At 42.8% G+C, this 23,327-nt stretch overlaps 1 protein-coding gene and 1 non-coding gene across 3 annotated transcripts in view; one reads left to right on the top strand and one right to left on the bottom strand.

Annotated features, from left to right (window-relative positions):
* The window catches only part of ZBTB5 (zinc finger and BTB domain containing 5), a 46,025-nt gene that overhangs the window by 5,913 nt on the left and 16,785 nt on the right, over positions 1-23,327 (bottom strand). The gene's annotated exons all lie outside the window — the stretch shown is intronic.
* On the top strand, positions 14,879-15,013 carry LOC135277424 (small nucleolar RNA SNORA48). Its single transcript, XR_010345023.1, has one exon. It is a non-coding gene; the product is annotated as a small nucleolar RNA SNORA48 (small nucleolar RNA).

Here is a 23,327-nt window from a genome sequence, read left to right as displayed (position 1 = left end):
GAGGTGGGAGGATCATTTGACCCTGGGAAGTCGAGGCTTCTGTGAACTGTGACTATGCCACAACACTCCAGCGTTTAAGCAACAGAGCAGGACCCTGTCTCAAATAATAAAAATACGTGAATGAAGAAAAAGGGAAGGAATTAGTCAGGTCCAACATCAGACTACAGAAAGAGAAAAGGCAGAATACAGAGGGGGAAAATGATGTAAGACATGGTATTTTTTAAAATTCTGAGAACCGAAGAAATCTGCTTATTAAAACTAGCAAGGCCCAACAAGTACTCAACAATATGAATGAAGATACAAATACCCACACTAGGCTGATATCCCAAATAAAATTGGCATTCATCTTTGCCACAGCAGCAATGAAAGCTAGAAGATGACAGTTCCTTCAAAATTATTCAAGATAATAATTTCCAACTTAGAATTCCACACCCAACCAAAATATTAATCAATTATGACAATAAGCTAAGGCATCTTCAGATAAGAACCAAAGGTTTATCCTTTCTCAAGAGGCGACTAAGATGGTAGGAAACAGACCCACCAGAGAAGACAGGCAAAGGGAATCCCAAGAATGATGATGAAGCCCAAGATAACAATTAGGCAGGCCTGGAGAGCAAAAGCAGTCAGACTGGAGCAGGAAGGACTTCAAGGAGCGGGTCTCCAAGGAGGGTGGAAAAAAGGAATGGATTTAGAATTTACCAGTTCTATCAAAATGCAAAGATAGGTCATTAAAAAAACAAGAAGGACCAGGAGCGGAGGCTCATGCCTGTAATCCCAGCACTTTGGGAGGTGAGGCAGGCAGATCACAAGGTCAGGAGTTCGAGACCAGCCTGACCAATATGGTGAAACCCCATCTCTACTAAAAATACAAAAGTTAGCTGAGTGTGGTCATGCTCGCCTGTAATCCCAGCTACTCAGGAGGCTGAGGCAGGAGAATCGTTTAAACCTGGGAGGCAGAGGTTGCAGTGAGCTGAGATCACGCCACTGTACTCCATTCTGAGTGACAGAGCTGGACTCTGTCTCAAAAAAAAAAAAAAAAAAAAAAAAGAAGGCCGGGTGTGGTGGCTCATGCCTGTAATCCCAATACTTTGGGAGGCCAAGGCGGGCAGATCATGAGGTCAGGAATTCAAGATGGGCCTGGCCAACATGGTGAAACCCTGTCTCTACAAAAAATACAAAAATTAGCCAGACATAGTGGTGGGCACCTGTAATCTCAGCTACTCACGAGACTGAGGCAGGAGAATCGCTTGAATGTGGGAGGCAGAGGTGGCAGTGAGCTGAGATCCTGCCATTGCACTCCAGCCTGGGCAACAAAAGCAAGATTCTGTCTCAAAAAAAACAAAAACCAAAACAAATTAAAAACAAGAAAATTTTAAATGAAGCAACAATTAACTCCAGGAAAAAAAAAGATTGTTTACTTGTAGGATACAATATGTAGTTCATTTGTAGGCAATATTTACACAGTCATAAAATATGTACACTAAACCAAATGTGGGATATTGGGATGATGAGAGAAAGCAACTTTGCATGGGGGGAGGGGGCACAGGAGAAATGGTATAATAAAGTTAAATCCTCACTTTCCTTACTAGTCTAGAAATACAGCCTGAAATTGGTTCTCTCAAAAAATAGTAATATAAGCATGTTATTTAGAAATGCAGAAGTTAGCCAAGCATGGTGGCTCATGCCTATAATCCCAGCACTTTGGGAGGCCGAGGTTGGTGGGTCCCTTAAGCCCAGGAGTTTGAGACCAGCCTGGACAACATGGCAAAACCCCATCTTTCATTAAAAATACAAAAACAATTAGCCGGGCATGGTAGCGCATGCCTGTAGTCCCAGCTACTGGGAGGCTGAGGTGGGAGGATCGCCTGAGCCCGGGAGTCAGCGGCTGCAGTGAGCAGAGATCACGCCACTGCACTCTAACCTGGGAGACAGAGTGAGACCCTGTCTTAAAACAAAAAAAAAAGAAAGAAATACAGAAGTCAACAGTGGAAGAAATAGCTGAAATAACTGAAAATGCCTCTGGGATTGGGTAATTGATGGGGAAAAGGATGGGACAGGGGACTGCTGTTTTGTTTCTCTTTACTTATAAGCCTTATGGAACTATGTGGTTTTAAAAATATAAATGTAGGCTGGGTGTAGTGGCTCACGCCTGTAATCCTAACCCTTTGGGAGGCTGAGGTGGGTGAACTGCTTGAGCTCAGGAGTTTGAGACCAGTCTAGGCAGCAGGGCAAAACCCCATCTCAACTAAAAATACAAAAAGTAGCCAGGTATGGTGGCAAGTGCCCGCCATGTAGTCCCAGCCTACTTGGGAGGCTAAGACAGGAGGACTGCTTCAGCCCAGGAGGCGGCAGGTGTAGAGAGCTGAGATCACATCACTGTACTCCAACCTGGGTGACAAAGCAAGTCTCTGTCTCAAATAAATACATAAAAATGTATACAAATATACAAATCAAATCTTAAAAAACATAGTAGATCCATGACATTCTAAAGGGATATACCTGAGATCTTTGCAAATCTCCAAAATTCACAAATACCATCATGGCATTTCATAAGAAGGCAGCATGAGTGCCAAGTGGCTCCCCAGGCCCAACCACTTGCTCTTATGCCCCAGCCTTACATCCTTACAGGCCAAAGTTGGTCAGGATCCTGGAAAATAACTGAAATGGCAAAGTCTAAGTCCACAAAACCCAAGGGTCTACTGTGGCAACTGAGACTATTTATTATGCTATTCTGGTATACCTTGGAAGTTAACTGGCCGGGCGTGGTGGCTCACGCCTGTAATCCCAGCACTTTGGGAGGCCGAGGTGGGTGGATCACGAGGTCAACAGATCGAGACCATCCTGGTCAACATGGTGAAACCCCGTCTCTACTAAAAATACAAAAAATTATCTGGGCATGGTGGCGCGTGCCTGTAATCCCAGCTACTTGGGAGGCTGAGGCAGGAGAATTGCCTGAACCCAGGAGGCGGAGGTTGCGATGAGCCGAGATTGCGCCATTGCACTCCAGCCTGGGCAACAAGAGCGAAACTCCGTCTCAAAAAAAAAAAAAAAAAAAAAAAAAAGAAAGTTAACTATTGGAAAAGCAAAATGCCTCAAAGCAGCAGCCACATGTTGGCCATATTCTTTTGCCTCCAATGTTTGTTGACCTTTAATGAATTTCCAACAACAAAATAGATCAGTAAAATACACACTTTCCCACTGAGGTATCTGCTCTTTGCTATCACGTGTGAGAGATCAGATCTCCAAAGATGCAGCCACCACCACATCCCACTTGCCAGCAGTGGCAGGCAGCAGCACACACATCCCAGGTCCCCACCCAACTCACCCAGGCCCCACAGAACTCAAGGCTTTGGAGACATTAAATGAAATGCAATTACTGCTCATAAGTCTATAGCCCTGCCTTAGAAAGTACACTCATATATGAATAAGTGCCAATTTCCAGAGGGGTGATTATTCTGTAGCAGTAACAGGGAAGAAACATTCTGGTTTAAGGAATAAAATAAACAGAATTGTGGTGAAAAGTTGTACAAGCCTTAGAGTTGTTCTAAGAACTAAGTGACCATGGAAGCTTGGGCCCAACAGGGAAAAACAAGGAACACTAGACACTCAGTGTTACTGCTCTCTCTCCTACTGTGGGGAAAAGACCCAGCATATTAGTCTGTTTTCACACTGCTATAAAGAAATATACCCAAGACTGGGTAATTCATAAAGGAAAGAGGTTTTTTAATTGACTCACAGTTCTGCATGGCTGAGATGGCCTCAGGAAACTTACAATCAGTAGTTTCTTCCCACTGCGCAGTAGACAGAAGAGTATGAGTATGTGAAGAAGAAACTGTCAAACACTTATAAAACCATCAGATCTTGTGAGAACCATCATGAGAACACCACGGGGGAACCACCCCCATGATCCAATCACCTCCTTCCCTCTACAAGTGGGGATTACAATTTGAGATGAGATTTGGGTTGGGAGAGAGCCAAACCTTATCACCCAGCATTGTAGTAACAGTCTCACTGGTGATAGTAACACAGGTAATGGTACTGGTAATAAAATATATATTTTTTGGGCCGGGCGTGGTGGCTCACGCCTGTAATCCCAGCACTTTCGGAGGCCGAGGCGGGTGGATCACGAGGTCAAGAGATGGGAGACCATCCTGGTCAACATGGTGAAACCCCGTCTCTACTAAAAATACAAAAATTAGCTGGGCATGGTGGCGTGTGCCTGTAATCCCAGCTACTCAGGAGGCTGAGGCAGGAGAATCGCCTGAACCCAGGAGGCGGAGGTTGCGGTGAGCCGAGATCGCGCCATTGCACTCCAGCCTGGGCAACAAAAGCGAAACTCCGTCTCAAAAAAAAAAAATATATATATATATATATATTTTTTTTTTTTTAATGTGTATGTGTGTGTGTTTTGTTTTTTTTTTTTGAGACAGGGTTTTACCCTGTTGCCCAGGCTAGAGTGCAGTAGCATGATCATAGCTCACTGCAGCCTTGAACTCCTGGCTTCAAGCAATCCTCCTGCCAGCCTGGGATTACAGGTATAATAAAATAACAGTAACTACTGCCTAAGAGCCTGACAGTCATTATGCTAAGTACTTTTACATTATTTTTAATCTTCAAAACAATGGTGGCAGGTGGGAATTATTTTCCTGACTTCAGATTAGGGGGGCCATAAAAGACTGACTTCTGAAATAAATAGTATTTCAACAGCCAGGCATACTGATTTAAAAAGACATGCTTCCTTTTTTTTTTTTTTTTTTTTTTGAGATGGAATCTCACTCTGTTGCCATGCTGGAGTGCAGTAGCGTGATCTTGGCTCATTGCAGCCTCCACCTCCCGGGTTCAAGTGGTTCTCCTGCCTCAGCCTCCCAAGTAGCTGGGACTACAGGCACGCACCACCATGCCCAGCTAATTTCTGTATTTTTAGTAGAGACAGGGCAACATGGCAAGACCTCATCTCCAAAATAAATAAACAAATTTTTAAAATTATGGTCCCAGAAACACCATTTCGAGGAAATTTTCCAAGAGCCGGGGACCTTTGAAAAGAGCTACTAAAGTAGCTAAACACAACCCCAACAACCATAGAGGTTTAATTAATACTGGAAGATAGGCAAACAGTACATACAGTCTTTTAACTTCTCATCAACCTAGAGATTGTCAGCTCTGCACTAGATTCCCCATTATAGTCTTTGAGACCAACTCAGGTTCCCCAAGCTCCTCTCAAGGCATCCGTTCAGGATGCTCAGAACTTCCTGTTATGCCTTGTTGGCAGACCATCTTCGGGGAATACAGAGGCTAATGTCTGCACCATAACTATGATTCTACCTTGAGAAACTGGGACTCACAATTTGCAGGCTATCCAAATGTGAAGGAGGGAAAGGGTGTTCAAAAGATTCTGTGGAGCTGCAAATAAAAGATGTCCACCATAGCATCCCTCAGACAAATAGGGCCCCTCTACATCTATGTAATATCCAGGTGACCTCGGAAACGCATAGTTTTACTAAGAGGTGATCTGCCTGGAACCAAAACAACAGAAAAACAGATGAGTTGATGTTACACTGTAACATCTTCAACTAGCAATTTATTAAGTCCTGACTACTCTGCTATGGACTGTGCTAAGTAGGGTGAATTTGTTAAAACAAAATTTAAAATGATTCGTCTATTTAAACATAATAATATACAATTACATGTTAACATAACATTTTAATAAAAAATAACTGGGCCGGGCATGGTGGCTCACACCTATAAAGGAGCGCGTAGGCAGGAGGATCACTTGAGCCCAGGAGTTTGAGAACAGCCTGGGCAACATAGTGAGATTCCCATCTCTATAAAAAAGTTATTTAAAAAATAAATAACTATTTTCCAAAAACATAAGAGAGACATTGTTTTACATTTTGGAATTAACAGAAGACAACTAGATTTTCACATTTGTTTCTGCATTCAGGCATCACACATTACATGGCCTCTGGAAAACTCCACTGTACGTTTCATGAAAGAATGAATTTAAAAAAGGCCCAGCATGGTGGCTCATGCCTGTAATCCCAGCACTTTCAGAGGCCAAGGTGGGCAGATCACCTGAGACCAGGAGTTTGAGAACAGCTTGGCCAACATGGTGAACCCTGCCTCTATTAAAAATGCAAAAATTAGTCAGGCATGGTGGCACATGACTGTAGTCTCAGCTACTCAGGAGGCGAGGCATGAGAATCACTTGAACCCGGGAGATGGAAGTTGAAGTGAGCCAAGACTGCACCACTGCACTCCAGACTGAGCGAATAGTATGAGACTCTCAAAGAAAAAAAAAAGCAGTAAAAGATGTAGGAATTAAAGAGAAATTAGGCAGAGGAGGGGTACAAAAGTCCTCAGTAAGGTTTTCCTTTTAATGAAAACCAGCCCCAAATAATTTTTTTTTTTTTTTTTTTTGAGACAGTTTCACTCTTGTCGTCCAGGAGTGCAATGGCACAATCTCAGCTCACTGCAACCTCTGGCTCCTGGATTCAAGTGATTTTCCTGCCTCAGCCTCCTGAGCAGCTGGGATTACAGGCACCCACCACCATGCCTGGCTAATTTTGCATTTTTAGTAGAGGCGGGGTTTCTCCATGTTGGCCAGGCTGGTCTCCAACTCCCCACCTCGGGTGATCCGCCTGCCTCAGCCTCCCAAAGTGCTGGGATTACAGGCGTGAGGCACCACGCCCAGCCCCCAAATCATTTTTCTTTTGTTAGAAAGAAAATGGTACTGGTAATAAATTTATATTTTTTAATATGTGGTTTTTTTTTTTTTGAGACAGGGTTTTACCCTGTTGCCCAGGCTAGAGTGCAGTAGCACTTTTGTTAGAAAGACAAACAATTTGGAGGCTGTAAAATCTAGCTGCAGACATAAATGCCGGCAATTGTGCCAATCATGTTCAAAATGGCAGCTCCATCTTCCCTTCTCTTTTTCAGCAATGTGTACAGTAAGGAGTAGACAATGGGGCAGGCCAAGGGGAAAGCTCATTTGCATAATAAGATTAGGGTGGAGTGGCAGCCTTCCCCATGTGCTAAACATCACACCTGATCAAACCAATCTGTGGGTCCCATGTAAATCAGACACCACCTCCTCAAGCCTGCCTATATAATCTGTCAAACTCTGCCACCGGCTGGTCTTTTCCTTTTGGAAGCCTCTCTCTCTCACTAGAGAGAGAGCTGTTTTCTTTCTGTTTCTCTTTCTTTTGCCTACTAAACCTCCACTCCTAAACTCCTCGTGTGTGTCCGTGTCCTAAATTTTCTTGGCCCAAGCCAACGAACCGCAGGTATTTACCCCAGACAATGAAGCTGCTTCAAAAAAAGCAAGTAAGTCTTTGTATCATTAAAAAGTTCTGACCTCACAAACCCCTTGAAAAAGTCTGAGGGGCTTATGTGGTGGGTCACTGGACTATTTGAACTAATCTAACAAAACTTGTATTTGGAAGACAGAAAAATCAGTAATATGCATTGAAATGCATACAGCAAAACTGGCAGAATTACAAGGAGAAATTAACAAATTCATAAAGAACAACAGTCTTATCTTTAATCAAGGAGATGTCAATAATGCCTAAACTGAAATTAAGAATTTGCTCCGGAGGAAGATCCAAGATTTCCGATTAGGAGCAGCTCAGGATTGCAGCTCCCAGTGAAAGCGCAGAGGGTGAGTGGATGCTGCATTTCCAGACAGATTTTTATTGCCCACAGACCAGGAGATTCCCAGGCGGAGGAGCCCCACGGGTCGCCAGCGTGGCTGTTTTGCCAGTGCCCCGGCGCGGCAGTTCTCCATACAAAATACACTGGTCTGGGTGCCCTTTTAAGCTGGTGATTGGAGCTCCAGGAAGACAGAGTCGCCCATTCATCTGATTAAAAAGGGGACTGAAACAGGGAGCCAGGCCAGGAGATTCCTGGGCAAAAAAACGCCACGAATCTCAGTGCCACTGTTTCAGCCGGCGCAGTGGGTCGCCGCACGGGAAATCACACAGATCCTGGCGCCTTTTCAACAGGCGACTGGAACACCTGGGAGAGAATTGACCGTTCAACTGAAAAAAAAAGGCTCTGAGGCCGAGAGCCAGGTGATCAGGCTCGGTTGGTCCCATCCCCACAAAAAAAAACAATTGGAAACGCTCTGGGTTGAGAGTTTCACAGCAAGCACAGCCGAACCTGGGACGGTCCAGCTCTGTGGGGGAGGGGCGTCCGCCATTACCGAGGTACTCCACCACTATGGAGGTAGTCCGCCATTGCTGAGGCAGTCCGCTGTTGCTGAGGCAACCCGCCATTACTGAGAGAGTCTGCCATTACAGAGGTGGGCCACCATTGCCGAGGCAGTTCTAACTACACTCATATAAACAGGACTGCAGGAAAGTTCACATGGCAGCTGGGCGGAGCCCACAGCAGCTCAGCAAAGCCTCTGCGGGCAGACAGTGACTAGGCTGCCTCCTTGCTGTGCAGGGCAGGCCTGAAAAAAAGGCAGCAGCACAACGGAAACTCATAAATAAAGCCCTAACTCCCCGGGACAGAGCACCTGTGAAAAAAAAGGGGTTTATGGGTTCTGCTGCAGCAGACTTAAATGTACCTGCCCAGTAGCTCTCAATGAACAATGGAGCTCACAGCTCAGCACTTGAGCTCCTATAAAGGACAGACTGTCTCCTCAAGCAGCTCCCTGACCCCCATATATCCAAAGAGTCACTTCATAAAGGAGAGATCAGACTGACATTTGGCGGGCACCTTTCTGGGACAAAGATAGCAGAAAAAGAAACTCGTAGCAACCCTTACTGTTCTGCAGCTGCTGCAGGTGATCCCCAGGCAAGCAGGGCCTGGAGTGGACCTCAGCAGTCCTACAGTAGAGGGGCCAGACTGTTAGAAGGAAAACTAAGAAACAGAAATAACTTCATCATCAACAAACTGGACGTCCACCCAGAGACCCAATCTGAAAGTCAGCAACTACAAAGACGACAGGTGGATAAATCCACAAAGATGGGAAGAAACCAGTGCAAAAATGATGAAAACACCCGAAACCAGAACACCTCTCCTCCTACAAGGGATCACAACTCCTCACCAGCAAGGGAACAAGGCTGGATGGAGAATGAGTGTGATGAAATGACAGAATCAGGCTTCAGAAGGTGGGTAATAAGAAACTTCTGTGAGCTAAAAGAACATGCTTTAACCCAATGCAAAGAAACTAAGAACGTTGAAAAAAGATTTGACAAAATGCTAATGAGAATGGACAACTTAGAAAGGAATATAAGTGAATTGATGGAGCTGAAAAACACAACATGAGAACTTCACAAAGCATGCACAAGTTTCAACAGCCGAATTGACCAAGCAGAAGAAAGAACATCAGAGGTCGAAGATCAACTCAATGAAATAAAACGAGAAGGCAAGATTAGAGAAAAAAAGGTAAAAAGGAATGAACAAAGTCTCCAAAAAATATGGGACTATGTGAAAAGACCTAATCTACATTTGATAGGTGTACCTGAATGTGACAAAGAGAATGAATCTTCAGGATATCATCCAGGAAAACTTCCCCAACTAGCAAGGCAGGCCAATATTCAAATCCAGGAAATACAGAGAACACCACAAAGATATTCCTCAAGAAGAGTAACCCCAAGGCACATAATCATCAGATTCACCAGGGTTGAAATGAAGGAGAAAATGCTAACGGCAGCCAGAGAGAAAGGTCAGGTTACCCACAAAAGGAAGCCCATCAGACTCACAGCACATCTCTCCACAGAAACCTTACAAGCCAGAAGAGAGTGGGGGCCAATATTCAACATCCTTAAAGAAAAGAACTTTCAACCCAGAATTTCATATCCAGCCAAATTAACTTTCATAAGTGAAGGAAAAATAAAATCCTTTGCAAACAAGCAAGTACTCAGAGATTTCATCACCACCAGGCCTGCTTTACAAGAGTTCCTGAGAGAGGCACTACATATAGAAAGGAACAACCAGTACCAGCCACTCCAAAAACATACCAAATGGTAAAGAGCATCAACACAATGAAGAATCTGCATCAACTAACGGGCAAAACAGCCAGCTAGCATCAAAATGGCAGGATCAAATTCACACATAACAATATTAACCCTAAATGTAAATGGACTAAATGCCCCAATCAAAAGACACAGACTGGCAAATTGGATAAAAAGCCAAAACCCATCGGTGTGCTGTATCCAGGAAACCCACCTCACATACAAGGATACACAAAGGCTGAAAATAAAGGGATGGAGGAAGATTTACCAAGCAAATGGAGAGCAAAAAAAAGCAGGAGTTGCAATTCTCGTCTCTGATAAAATAGACTTTAAAGCAACAAAGATCAAAAGAGACAAAGAAGGACATTACATAATGGTAAGAGGATCAATGCTACAAGAAGAGCTAACGATCCTAAATATATACGCACCCAATACAGGAGCATCCAGATACATAAGGCAAGTTCTTAATGACTTACAAAGAGACTTAGACTCCCACACAATAGTGGGAGACTTTAACATCCCATTGTCAATATTAGACAGATCAACGAGACAGAAAATTAACAAGGATATCCAGGACTTGAATTCAGACCTGGAACAAGCAAACCTAATAGACATTTACAGAATTCTCCACCCCAAATCCATAGAATACATTCTTCTCAGCACCACATCACACCTACTCTAAAACTGACCACATAATTGGAAGTAAATCACTCCTCAGCAAATGCAAAAGAATGGAAATCATAACAAACAGTCTCTCAGACCACAGTGCAATCAACTTAGAACTCAGAATTCAGAAACTAACTCAAAACCACACAGCTTCATGGAAACTGAACAACTGGCTCTTGAATGTTAACTGGATAAACAATGAAATGAAGGCAGAAATAAGGATGTTCTTTGAAACCAACGAGAACGAAGACACAACATACCAGAATCTCTGGGACACATTTAAAGCAGTCTCTAGAGGAAAATATATAGCAATAAGTGCCCACATGAGAAGCAAGAAGAGATCTAAAATTGACAACCTATCATCAAAATTGAAAGAGCTAGAGGAGCAAGATCAAAAAAACTCAAAACCTAGCAGAAGACAAGAAATAACTAAGATCAGAGCAAAATTGAAGGAGATAGAGACACAAAAAACCCTTCAAAAAATCAATAAATCCAGGAGCTGGTTTTTCCAAAAGATCAACAAAATAGACAGACCACTAGCCAGATTAATAAAAAAGAAAAGACAGAATAACCAAATAGATGCAATAAAAAACGATAAAGGGGATATCACCACAGATTCCACAGAAATTCAAACCATCATCAGAGATTATTACAAACAACTCTATGCACATAAACTAGTAAACCTGGAAGAAATGGATAAATTCCTGGACACTTGCCTCCTCCCAAGCCTAAACCAGGAAGAAGTCGAAACCCTGAATAGACCAATAACGAAGTCTGAAGTTGAGGCAGCAATTAAGAGCCTACCACCCAAAAAAAGCCCACGTCCAGATGGGTTCACAGCTGAATTCTACCAGACATACAAAGAGGAGCTGGTGCTATTCCGTCTGAAACTATTCCAAATAATCCAAAAAGAGGGAATCCTTCCCAAATCATTTTATGAGACCAACATCATCCTGATACCAAAACCTGGCAGAGACTCAACAAGAAAAGAAAACTTCAGACCAATATCCATGATGAACATAGATGCAAAAATCTTCAATAAAATACTGGCAAGCCGATTGCAACAGCACATCAAAAAGCTTATCCACCATGATTAAGTAGGATTCATCTCGGGGATGCAAGGCTGGATCAACATACGTGAGTCTATAAACATAATTCACCACATAAACAGAACAAAAGACAAAAACCACATGATTATCTCAATTGATGCAGAGAAGACCTTTGACAAAATTCAACAGCACTTTATGCTAAAAACCCTCAATATACTAGGTATTGACAGAACATATCTCAAAATAATAAAAGCTATTTATGACAAACCAACAGCCAATATCATACTGAATGGGCAAAAACTGGAAGCATTCCCTTTGAAATCTGGCACTAGACAAGGATGCCCTCTCTCACCACTCCTATTCAATATACTACTGGAGGTTCTAGCCAGAGCAATCAGGCAAGAAAAAGAAATAAAGGGTATTCAATTAGGAAAGGAGCAAGCCAAATTGTCTCTATTTGCAGACGACATGATTGTGTATCTAGAAGACCCCATGGTCTCAGCCCAAAATCTCCTGAAACTGATAAGCAACTCAGCAAAGTCTCAGGATACAAAATCAATGTGCAAAAATCACAAGCATTCCTATACACCAATAACAGACTTAAAGAGAGCCAAATCAAGAATGAACTGCCATTCACAATTGCTACAAAGAGAACAAAATACCTAGGAATACAACTAACAAGGAACGTAAAGGACCTCTTCAAGGAGAACTACAAACCACTGCTCAACGAAATAAGAGAGGACACAAACAGATGGAGAAACATTCCATGTTCATGGTTAGGAAGAATTAATATCGTGAAAATGGCCATACTGCCTAAAGTAATTTACAGATTCAATGCTATCCCCATCAAGCTACCAATGACCTTCTTCACAGAACTGGAAAAAACCACCTTAAACTTCATATGGAACCAAAAGAGAGCCTGCATAGCCAAGTCAATGCTAAGCAAAAGGAACAAAGCAGGAGGCATCACACTACCGGACTTCAAATTATACTACAAGGCTACAGTAATCAAAGCAGCATGGTACTAGTACCAAAACAGAGATATAGACCAATGGAACAGAACAGAGGCCTCGGAGGCAACACAACATATCTACAACCATCTGATGTTTGACAAACCTGACGAAAACAAGCAATGGGGAAAGGATTCCCTGTTTAATAAACAGTGTTGGGAAAACTAGCTAGCCATGTGCAGAAAGCAGAAACTGGACCCCTTCCTGACATCTTACACTAAAATTAACTCCAGATGGATTAAAGATTTAAACATAAGACCTAATACCATCAAAACCCTAGAAGAAAATCTAGGCAAAACCATTAAGGACATAGGCGTAGGCAAGGACTTCATGACCAAAACATCAAAAGCATTGGCAACAAAAGCCAAAATAGACAAATGGGACCTAATCAAACTCCACAGCTTCTGCACAGCAAAAGAAACAGTCATTAGAGTGAATCGGCAACCAACAGAATGGGAAAAAATTTTTGCAAGCTACCCATCTGACAAAGGGCTGATATCCAGAATTTACAAAGAACTAAAACAGTTTTACAAGAAAAAACAAACAAGCCCATTCAAAAGTGGGCGAAGCATATGAACAGACACTTTACAAAAGAAGACATACATGAGGCCAACAAACATACGAAAAAATGCTCATCATCACTGGTCATTAGAGAAATGCAAATCAAAACTACATTGAGATACCATCTCACGCCAGTCAGAATGGCAATCATTAAAAAATCTGGAGACAACAGATGCTGGAGAGGATGTGGAGAAATAGGAACACTTTTACACTGTTGGTGGGAGTGTAAATTAGTTCAACCGTTGTGGAAGACAGTGTGGCGATTCCCCAAGGACCTAGAAATAGAAATTCCATTTGACCCAGCAATCCCATTACTGGGTATATATCCAAAGGATTATAAATCGTTCTACTGTAAGGACACATGACTACGAATGTTCATTGCAGCACAGTTTACAATAGCAAAGACCTGGAACCAACCCAAATGCCCATCGATGACAGACTGGACAGGGAAAATGTGGCACATATACACCATGGAATATTATGCAGCCATCAAAAATGATGAATTCGTGTCCTTTGTAGGGACATGGATGAACCTGGAAACCATCATTCTCAGCAAACTGACACAAGAACAGAAAATCAAACACCGCATGTTCTCACTCATAGGCGGATGTTGAACAATTAGAACACATGGACACAGGGAGGGGAGCACTACACACTGGGGTCTGTTGGGGGGAAACAGGGGAGGGACAGTGGGGGGTGGGGAGTTGGGGAGCGATAGCATAGGGAGAAATGCCAGATATAGGTGAAGGGGAGGAAGGCAGCAAATCACACTGCCACGTGTGTACCTATGCAACAATCGTGTATGTTGTTCACATGTACCCCAAAACCTAAAATGCAATTAAAAAAAAAAAAAAGAATTAGCTCCAAGCGTACTATTTAATATATACATGTAATTACCAAAAGAATTAGCTGAGTTGAAAGTGGTAGTCTTGGGGAAGAGAAAATGGAAAGCAGGAACCTGGGCAACATGGTGAGTCTCTACCAAAAATACAAAAAAATAGCCAGGCATGGTGGTACACACCTGTAGTCCCATCTACTCGGGAGAGTGAGGTGGGAGGATTGTTTAAGCCTGCAGGGGTGGAGGTTGCGGTGAGCTGAGATCACATCACTGCACTCCAGCATGGGTGACAGAGTGAGACCCTGACTCCAAAAAAATGGAAAGCAAGGAAGGTAAGGCCTGGTGTTTGCCTTAACAAAGCTTGCGGAACTACTGATTCATTACATGATGTTCACTGGCTAGGCATGGTGGCTCATGTCTACAATCCCAGCATTTTGGGAGGCCGAGGTGGATGGATCACTTGAGGCCAGGAGTTTGAGACCAACCTGACCAACATGGCGAAACCCTGTCTCTACTAAAAATACAAAAATTAGCTGTGTGTGGTGGTGCATGCCTGTAATCCCAGCTACTCCAGAGGCTGAGGCACAAGAATCACTTGAACCTGGGAGATGGAAGTTGCATTGAGCCAAGATAGTGCTACTGCACTCCAGCCTGGGTGACAGAGTGAGACTGTCTCAAAAAAAAAGTGCACAATTTTACATATACTTTTGGTAAGTATATAATATATAATAATAAATTTAAAAAGAAAGCCTAAATAGACTATAACCACACACAATTAGAAAAAACTGTCATTGTCCCTGACCTGGATAGAGTGGCATCTGGTTGGTGGTGCCCCTCTCATATCAGCCGGGGACAAAGCAACCCCTTGTTCATCCCAGCTTGGCTTTTGATCTGTACCTATGCCTGGTTCATGCCTTGGACACATAGGAAAGAGGAAAGAAAAAGAAAAAAGAAAAAACTGTCAATATCACCCCCTAAAAAGCTGCAGCACTAAGTAGTTTTCTAAGAAGTATTTATCAAATGTTATGGAAAGGATAATTCTTTTATTATTTAAATCATTTTGAGACAGAAAGCTTCCTATGATGCAATAATGACATAAACAGTCACTGTATCACAAACCAGGTAATGCAGTTATTAACACAGTAAATACCAAATCTTTCTGAACAGATCAGGAAGAATGATTCATGCAGTGAAGGGCAACCTATTGCTGTGATCGTGTAACCGCTCAATAGGTTCACCTTGCCACTCTCTAGACAGAGCTCATTTATCAAGACAGGAGAACTGCAATAGAGAAAGAGTAATTCACACAGAGCCAGCTGTGTGGGAGGACCAGAGTTGTATTATTACTCAAATTAGTCTTCCCGAAAACTCAGGGATCAGAGTTTTTTTTTTTTTTTTTTTTTTTTGAGACGGAGTCTTGCTCTGTCGCCAGGCTGGAGTACAGTGGCGCAATCTCAGCTCACTGCAATGTCTGCCTCCTGGGTTCAAGCAATTCTTCCGCCTCAGCCTCCCGAGTAGCTGGGACCACAGGCACGTGCCACAATGCCCGACTAATTTTTGTATTTTTAGTAGAGACAGGGTTTCACCATGTTGGCCAGGATGGTCTCGATCTCTTGACCTCGTGATCCGCCCACCTCGGCCTCTCAAAGTGCTGGGATTATAGGCGTGAGCCACCACACCTGGCCAGGGATCAGAGTTTTTAAGGATAATTTGGTGGGTAGGGGGCCAGTGAGTCAGGAGTGCTGATCAGTTGGCTTGGGGATAATATCTAGGGAGTCGAAGCTGTCCTCTTATGCCAAGTGAGTTCCTGGGTGGGGGATACAGAACTGGCTTGCAGGTCCAGGTGAGCCCATACCGTGGTCAGAAATGCAAAAGCCTGAAAAGACATCTCAAAAGGCCGATCTGAGCTTCACAACAGTGATGTTATCTTCAAGAGTAACTGGGGAAGTTGCAATTCTTATGACCTATGTAATGATGGCTGGTAACATTAGAATTCCAGCCCCTCTCATTCTAACTTGGTGGCTTGTGGCCTTTTCATTTGTTTTACAAGAACAGACTAGCTTTAAACTATAAACTAAATTCCTTCCCAAGGCTAGTTTGGCCTACAAACAGAAATGAATGACAACAGTTTAGAGGTTAGAAGCAAGATGGGATCAGTTAGGTCTGATATCTTTCACTGTAATAATTTTCTGTTACGATTTTGCAAAGGCAGTTTCAATTACACTGACTACATTTTAAGATAAGCTATTTAATATATAGTAACAGAAGCATAACTCATGGTAAAAACGGGGCCATGAGTTAAGCCAAATGCAGCTGACACACTAGCATCATTTTTGATATATGTTTGGGCCATCCCCAAAACCTAAAAGTCAATATTCCAATAATTAGTTGGAAATAGCAGTGTATTACTATTAATATGAAGCTCAAAAGTGATTCCAAAGACTGAATACAAAGGACGCTTAGATTCATACTGTCTTAATTAGGGTTCTCCAGAAGCAAACTATAGGAGAAAGATTCAAGTGCAAGTGATTTATCAAGAAGTTGTTCCCAGGAGAAAATGGGAGTAGGGAGTAGGAGGAAGCAGCAGCCAAGTAAACGTGTGCTTTGGGGCAAAATTCCAGCCTTAGCATGATCTAGCAGGGGAGCTCTGTAGTATAAACAATGCCTTTGAGTTTGAGCCACCTCAAGGCAAAGGTACTGGTCTTTCATAGCCCTGCAGTCACTCAGTCAATGACTAAGAGCCTCCTCAGAGCAATGTAAACTGCCAGGCACTTCTGGTTCTCTGGGCCCACGCACAAAGTGATGCCGGTCACCCAACAGTCACAGATGCAAGCTGTTAAGCACACGGTAGCTTCAGGATAGGTACACAGAACTGGTAAAAAGGATCAAGGGGATCTGGTCACAGCTCCACAGTATCTGCTACACACACTTGGTGATACTAAAGAATAAACTAACATATAACCATATGGATAAACAGAAGCTACTATCTGTTAGTAAGAACTATCCTTGTATATTTGTATCACATACGTTGCACTCTCAATCCCCTACCCCATCCCATAACCATTAGGTAAACAAGCAATCTCTATTCCTTTATTGGATTCTAAGATGCCACATGTCTGTCTCTCTCATTTTATTTTATTTATTTATTTACTTATTTATTTATTGAGACTGAGTTTCGCTCTTGTTGCCCAGGCTGGAGTGCAATGGCACGATCTCGGCTTACCACAACCTCCGCCTCCTGGGTTCAAGCAATTCTCCTGCCTCAGCTTCTTAAGTAGCTGAGATTACAGGCATGTGCCATCACGCCTGGCTAATTTTGTATTTTTAGTAGAGATGGGGCTTCTTCATGTTGGTCAGGCTGGTCTTAAACTCCCAATTCCAGGTGATCCTCCCTCCTCAGCCTCCTAAAGTGCTGGGATTACAGGCATGAGCCACGGCGTCTGGCCTCTCTCTCTTTAAATAGCGACAGGTCTTACTCTATCATCCAGGCTGGAGTGCAATGGCACAGATATAGCTCACTATAGCCTTGAACTCCTGGGCTCAAGCTATCATCCCACCTCGATCTCTTGTTAGCTGGGACCACAGGTGCAGACCACTACACGCAGTTTTTTTCTTATTTTTTTGTAGAGACACGGTCTCCCTATGTTGGCCAGGCTAGTCTCGAACTCCTGGGCTCAAGGGATCCTTCTGCCTCAGCCTTCCAAAAGTGTTGGCACTACAGGTGTGAGCTACTGTGAAGTGAAGTTTTCAGGAGATTTGTTACACAGCACTAAGTAACTGTAATGGTGTGAAACTTTTTACCATTTCTCCCCACAAATCAACATTCAAATACTATCTCCACCTTTTGGGGGAGGAGAGTCTGTCTACGTCTTTGAAGGAAATCACTTCCCACCCATTCATAGTCTATAAGTCCATGTAGTACAGATGGAACTGCCACAAACCCCTGAGTTCACTAGGAGACACAGGACCCAGGGAGACCCAGCCAAGTTGGTACCCACTCTCCCTGATTACAGTGATTGTTTCAGACATGGGTAGGTGACCCAAGTTCTGCCAAGAGTCTGCCTGCGGACTTTTGCTGGTACTATCAAGAAAGAGTCTATTTTCACCCAGATTATAAACTATGAGGGAGATATAAATCTAGCACTGAGGGTGACCACTGCCTGTTTGAGAATGAAGCCAACATAGAAGAAAGAGATACCAAAAATAGTGTCCAGAAGGTATCAAGACTCTGGGATCCAGGAATGACTAAAGTTAGCATCACCCTAGGACTTGTTTCATGAGCGAATGAATTCCACTTTTACCTTAACCTGGTTTATGTTGGATATCTGCCACACAGTCAAACACGAAGTTCAAATTACATCTCCCAGGAAAACCTATATAATACAGCTATCTCAAAACCTTTAGAACTTTTTTGGATCTAAAAGCAGTATTTTTAAAATTCAGTTCATTTGGGGGATATAAAATTTGCTATTATCTGCTCTGATGGAAGGGAATCATGAATCAAGATCATTGTTATTCAAAACTCTCAAGTAACTCTAGCAAAGTCAGAGGGCCTGTCTAAAAGCCTTAACAGAGCTCAGTCTGAGTAAATAAGAGTTTTACCCAAAGCTGCCTGTCTGAAGCCTTCTAACCAAGGAAAAAGGCTTCAGGTCTTCTTAAAAGGCTCCAAAATGTGACAATATGAGTCAGTATAGCTGGAGGAGATGTGGCAAGCAATCTACTGATGTATAACTGTGTTTGACCCAAAACAAATGTATAGTACACTATTTATTATTGCAGGAACAAATATTTAGGAATTTCAAAACTAAATATAAGAAAATACACTCATATTACTGTCCATTATATTAACATGAATATCGAAAGTTGATTTTTCTCACTAGATTTACTTTTCTAATAATGCTTTACTTAGGCTAATAAAAAAGGTTCCTTGTGTCTTTGGAGAACAAGCCAGCACATTTTAAACTATTTAATTTATATACTGACATACCCACATGCTTCTCAATAATATACTTCATTCATAACAAAAACTGCACCCATACTCAAACATAATCTACTACCATATAATTTGCTGCTTCTCTGCCAGGCAGGATCCACACAGTTGCCACCTACAGAAAGCCAGTTAACTTTCTAAGGAATCCTTAACATTCAGTAGCCCAATCTAGATAAAACCCTAGCAAATCCTACTTCTGTGTGGGCTGAGCAAAAACAAAAACCCTAGTGATAAGGACAGAAGACAGGGAAATACTGGGTAGAAGAGGGCAGTACCCCAGCTAAGGTACCACCCTCAAACCTGGAAACCTGCGACCCTAATCAGGCATTCCTATTTTTGTGCCCAAATGTTGCCTTTTGGCCCGCCACACCTTGCGATCCTATACTTATATAAACCCCAAATACCAGGTTCCACAGGCAAATGAGAAAAAGAGGAGTGCAGCAAAGGGGAGAAGAGGAAAGTCTGAATGTCAAGAGCAATTCAACAGGGGATGGTCAGAGAGGAGATCGGCCGCAGGATAGCCAAACTCCAGGGGAAGATCATCTTCCTGCTCCATACCCTTTCCAGCTCCCTAACCATCCCACTGAGAGCCACTCCATCATCCAATAAAATCCCCACATACACCATCCTTCAAGTTCATGTGTGACCTGATTCTTCCTGTATGCCAAACAAGAACCCAAGTACCAAGAAGGTACTCCATCTGCAGACAGCAAAGCTAAAAGAACACTGCAGCATGCCCACTGGGGCTTCAGGAGCCGCAGACACCCACCCCTAGATGCCACCGTGGAGTCAGAGCCTAAAAGAGCTTACCTCAGCTCCTGCCCTTGCCTGACTCTGTGCTCCTTCTCCTGTAAGGGGTTTTAGCAGCTACGGCAGAAGCCAAACAGACAAGCCACACCCTTGTTGCATGTCCTGTGATGGGGAGAGGTCAGAGAACCCTCCAATTTCATCAGCAGAGAAAGAACTAAACAGAACATTTCCTTTACTTGTAGAGATGATATAGATGAAAACAAATGTCAGGGAGCAAAACAAAGCAAGGTCCCACTCAAGTAGGCTAGGATTTTTTAAACAGAGATGAGGTCTCAATATGCCCAGGCTGCTTTTGAACTCCAGGGTTCAAGCAAAATCCTCCTGCCACATGCTCCTAAAGTGCAGGCTAGGATTTTTTTTTTTAAGGCATGGTCTCACTCTGTCACCCAGGCTGGAGTACAGTGGCTGTACTCCAGTTCAGCCTGATCACTGTTCACTGCAGGCTTGACCTCCCAGGCTCAGGTGATACTCCCACCTCATCCTCCTGGGTAGCTGGGACTACAGGTGCACATCACCATGCCTGGCTAATTTTTGTATTTTGTAGCTATGGGGTTTTTCCATGCTGCCCAGGCTAGTCTCAAACTCCTGGGCCTGCCTCAGCCTCCAAAAGTGTTGAGGTTACAGGCGTTAGCCACTGCATCTGTCCCAGACTAAGATTTTTGACAGGGCTCCAAGTCAGGCAGAGTGGAGTACTGGAACATATATCCATTGTTCTGATTTGACTAGCAAAGTGGGAGTAGGGGAAGGCTGGAACTAGGTAGGCACAATGATGCCTGGGTTAACCCCAAGAAACCAGATCTGTCAGCATGACTAATGTCATAATATCTCTGGTTCTGTTCTGTCATGGTTGGCTCAGAAACTGAACAGATTAGGTCTATAAAACAGGAAAATCCACTAGTGACTAAAGATGAGCATGACTGAGGGAGTCGGGCTAATGATGAAAGCCCTTGCCATCTCACCCTACTCTCCAATTCTCCCCACATTGCCACCTTGTTTTCCAGGCCAAAATCCCTAGGGATGAATTGACCTAGAATTCTATGACTCAGTTTGAATAAGAAAAGGTATTAGCGCCCTACTTATATTCCTAGTACAAACTCAAATGCTTTTTCTACTAAAACAGCTTATTGAGGGCAAGAACTGTATTTTCTCTCTCAAAGTGCCTGACATAAAATACTCAGTAAATTATTTGCTGAATGAACTTTCGCTATATACGGATGAAGTATATTACCCAACAATCACTTTTCTGAGAATCACATCTCTAAAATCAGCCAAACACCAGAAACAAAGTCTCAGAATATTCAAAATAAAGATCAAAGACTATGTATGAAAGATGTCCTTATAGGAAAGTCCCTCAAGCCCTCACAGTCTTTTGTTTGAAACAAAATTCAAGTTTTTTTTTTTTGAGATGGAGTTTCACTCTTGTTACCCAGACTGGAGTGCAATGGCACAATATTGGCTCACTGCAACCTCCACCTCCTGGGCTCAAGTGATTCTCCTGCCTCAGCCTGCCGAGTAGCTGGGATTACAGGCATGCACCACCACGCCTGGCTAATTTTGTATTTTCGTAGAGATGGGGTTTCTCCATGTTGGTCAGGCTGTTCTTGAACTCCTGACCTCAGGTGATCCGCCCACTTTGGCCTCCCAAAGTACTGGGATTACAGACAGGCGTGAGTCACTGTGCCAGGCCAAAATTCAAGTTTTTCTAGTTCCCTAAACTAACTGAAGAAGCAACTCCAGAATGAGAACAAGGCGTAGCTGCTTAAATGAGGTAAGCTGACAGCTGCAAAAAGAGATAGCTGACCCACTAAGGGGGAAAAGAGGCCCAGCAAGCTTGGAGCTAGGTAATGGAGGGGATATGCAGCTCAGGGGACCTCAACTGCCCATAAAGGCACTTTTGTATTTGCTATACAAGTTGATTCATGTAATGTTTTATGTTTGTTTTGTTTTTGAGACATGGTCTTGCTTTGCTACCCAGGATGGAGTGTAGTGGTGTTATCACAGCTCACTGTAGCCTCTACTTCCCTAGCTCAAGTGACTCTCCCACCTCAGCCTCCCAAATACTGGTACTACAGGCACATGTCACTACGCCCAGATTATTTTTTAATTTTTTTGTAGCGTCATGTCTCACTATGTTGCTCTGGCTGGTCTCAAACTCTGGGCTCAGGCATTCCTCCTGCCTTGGCCTCCCAAAGTGCTGAGATTACAGGCGTGAGCCACCATGCCAGCAATATCTAATGTTTTAAAGTGCTTACTTGTTCAAGGTTAAGTGCTGTGGAGCACAGATTTGTATGGGACAGTACTGCCACAGGTGTTTAGTGGAAATAAGATATACATGAATAACGACATTACAAAGTAGAAAGCATTAAGTGCCACGTAAGAGGTGAAGGAACCTCTTAATAGTTTGGAGAAGGCAAAGGTTATTTCTAGCTTCATGGTGGCATTGACAACAGAGCTAGGTCTTGGTTTGGAGAGGGAAAGTACATTCTAGACAGAGGTAAAAGTGGAGAAGTAGTTGAGGTGGGAAAAGAAATGTATTCGGTTTGGCTGGAAAACAGTAAGGCTAGAAAGGTAGGTATTGGATAGTGACTGCTCATAACTGATGTTAATAATTACATGTCATCAGGTTAACCATGAGGCACATAATTTTGAACTAAAGACCATCATCACTTTTCAGATTACTTTCTTAAAAAGTATTTTGGGTTTTCTTAAGCAGAACATCAGCCAGGCTTATTGGTTGCAGCAACAGAAAGTGATCCTAGTTAAACATAAAAGTAATTTACTGAAAGGCTTAGTTTGGTCATGGATCAGAGATGGGAAAGCTGGACACATAAGATTGAGCTGGGAATAAACTAAGCTAGGCAGCAGGAACAATTAGGCCAGAATGCCTAACATCTGTGCTGGACACAGCTACTACTACCCGAATGTTCAGTCCAATGGAGACCCAGCCTTCCCTTCCCTACATTTGTTATTAAGTCTTGACTCTTGAGTACCTGTTTTCAATATGTGTGATAAAATGGGAAGTATACCTGAAGTTTTCGTGCTGCATTCTTAAATACAAGTTGCCTCAAGAAAAAGCACTTGTGCAATTTTTGAATGGGGAGCTCAACTAATTGCTTTTTTTATGGGACACTATTTTTACTTGAAAGAGCGAATGATAAACTATGGTTATTTAGATGTAAGTATTTGCCATTTTCTTGAAAATGAATCAAACAAGCCTGTCATTTAACTTACAGTACTTACTGCCAATAAAAAAGTTTGAGCATTCAGGTGAAAATTAGCATTTTGGAAAACTTCTGTCACTGTGAGCCTGACAGCCTCCCACGTGCTCAAATAATTCTGACAGATCATTGGTGATATTAATGAAATATGATTTTTTTCATTGTATAATAAATGTGTAAACATTTGGAAGATCTGCATAACTCTGAAATCAGTATTTTCCAA

Source organism: Aotus nancymaae, unplaced genomic scaffold, assembly GCF_030222135.1.
Source record: "Aotus nancymaae isolate 86718 unplaced genomic scaffold, 86718_ANA_hifiasm-v0.15.2.pri h1tg000003l, whole genome shotgun sequence".
In the NCBI taxonomy this organism is placed as follows: domain Eukaryota; kingdom Metazoa; phylum Chordata; class Mammalia; order Primates; family Aotidae; genus Aotus; species Aotus nancymaae.
This window is presented reverse-complemented; position numbering and strand designations above follow the sequence as displayed.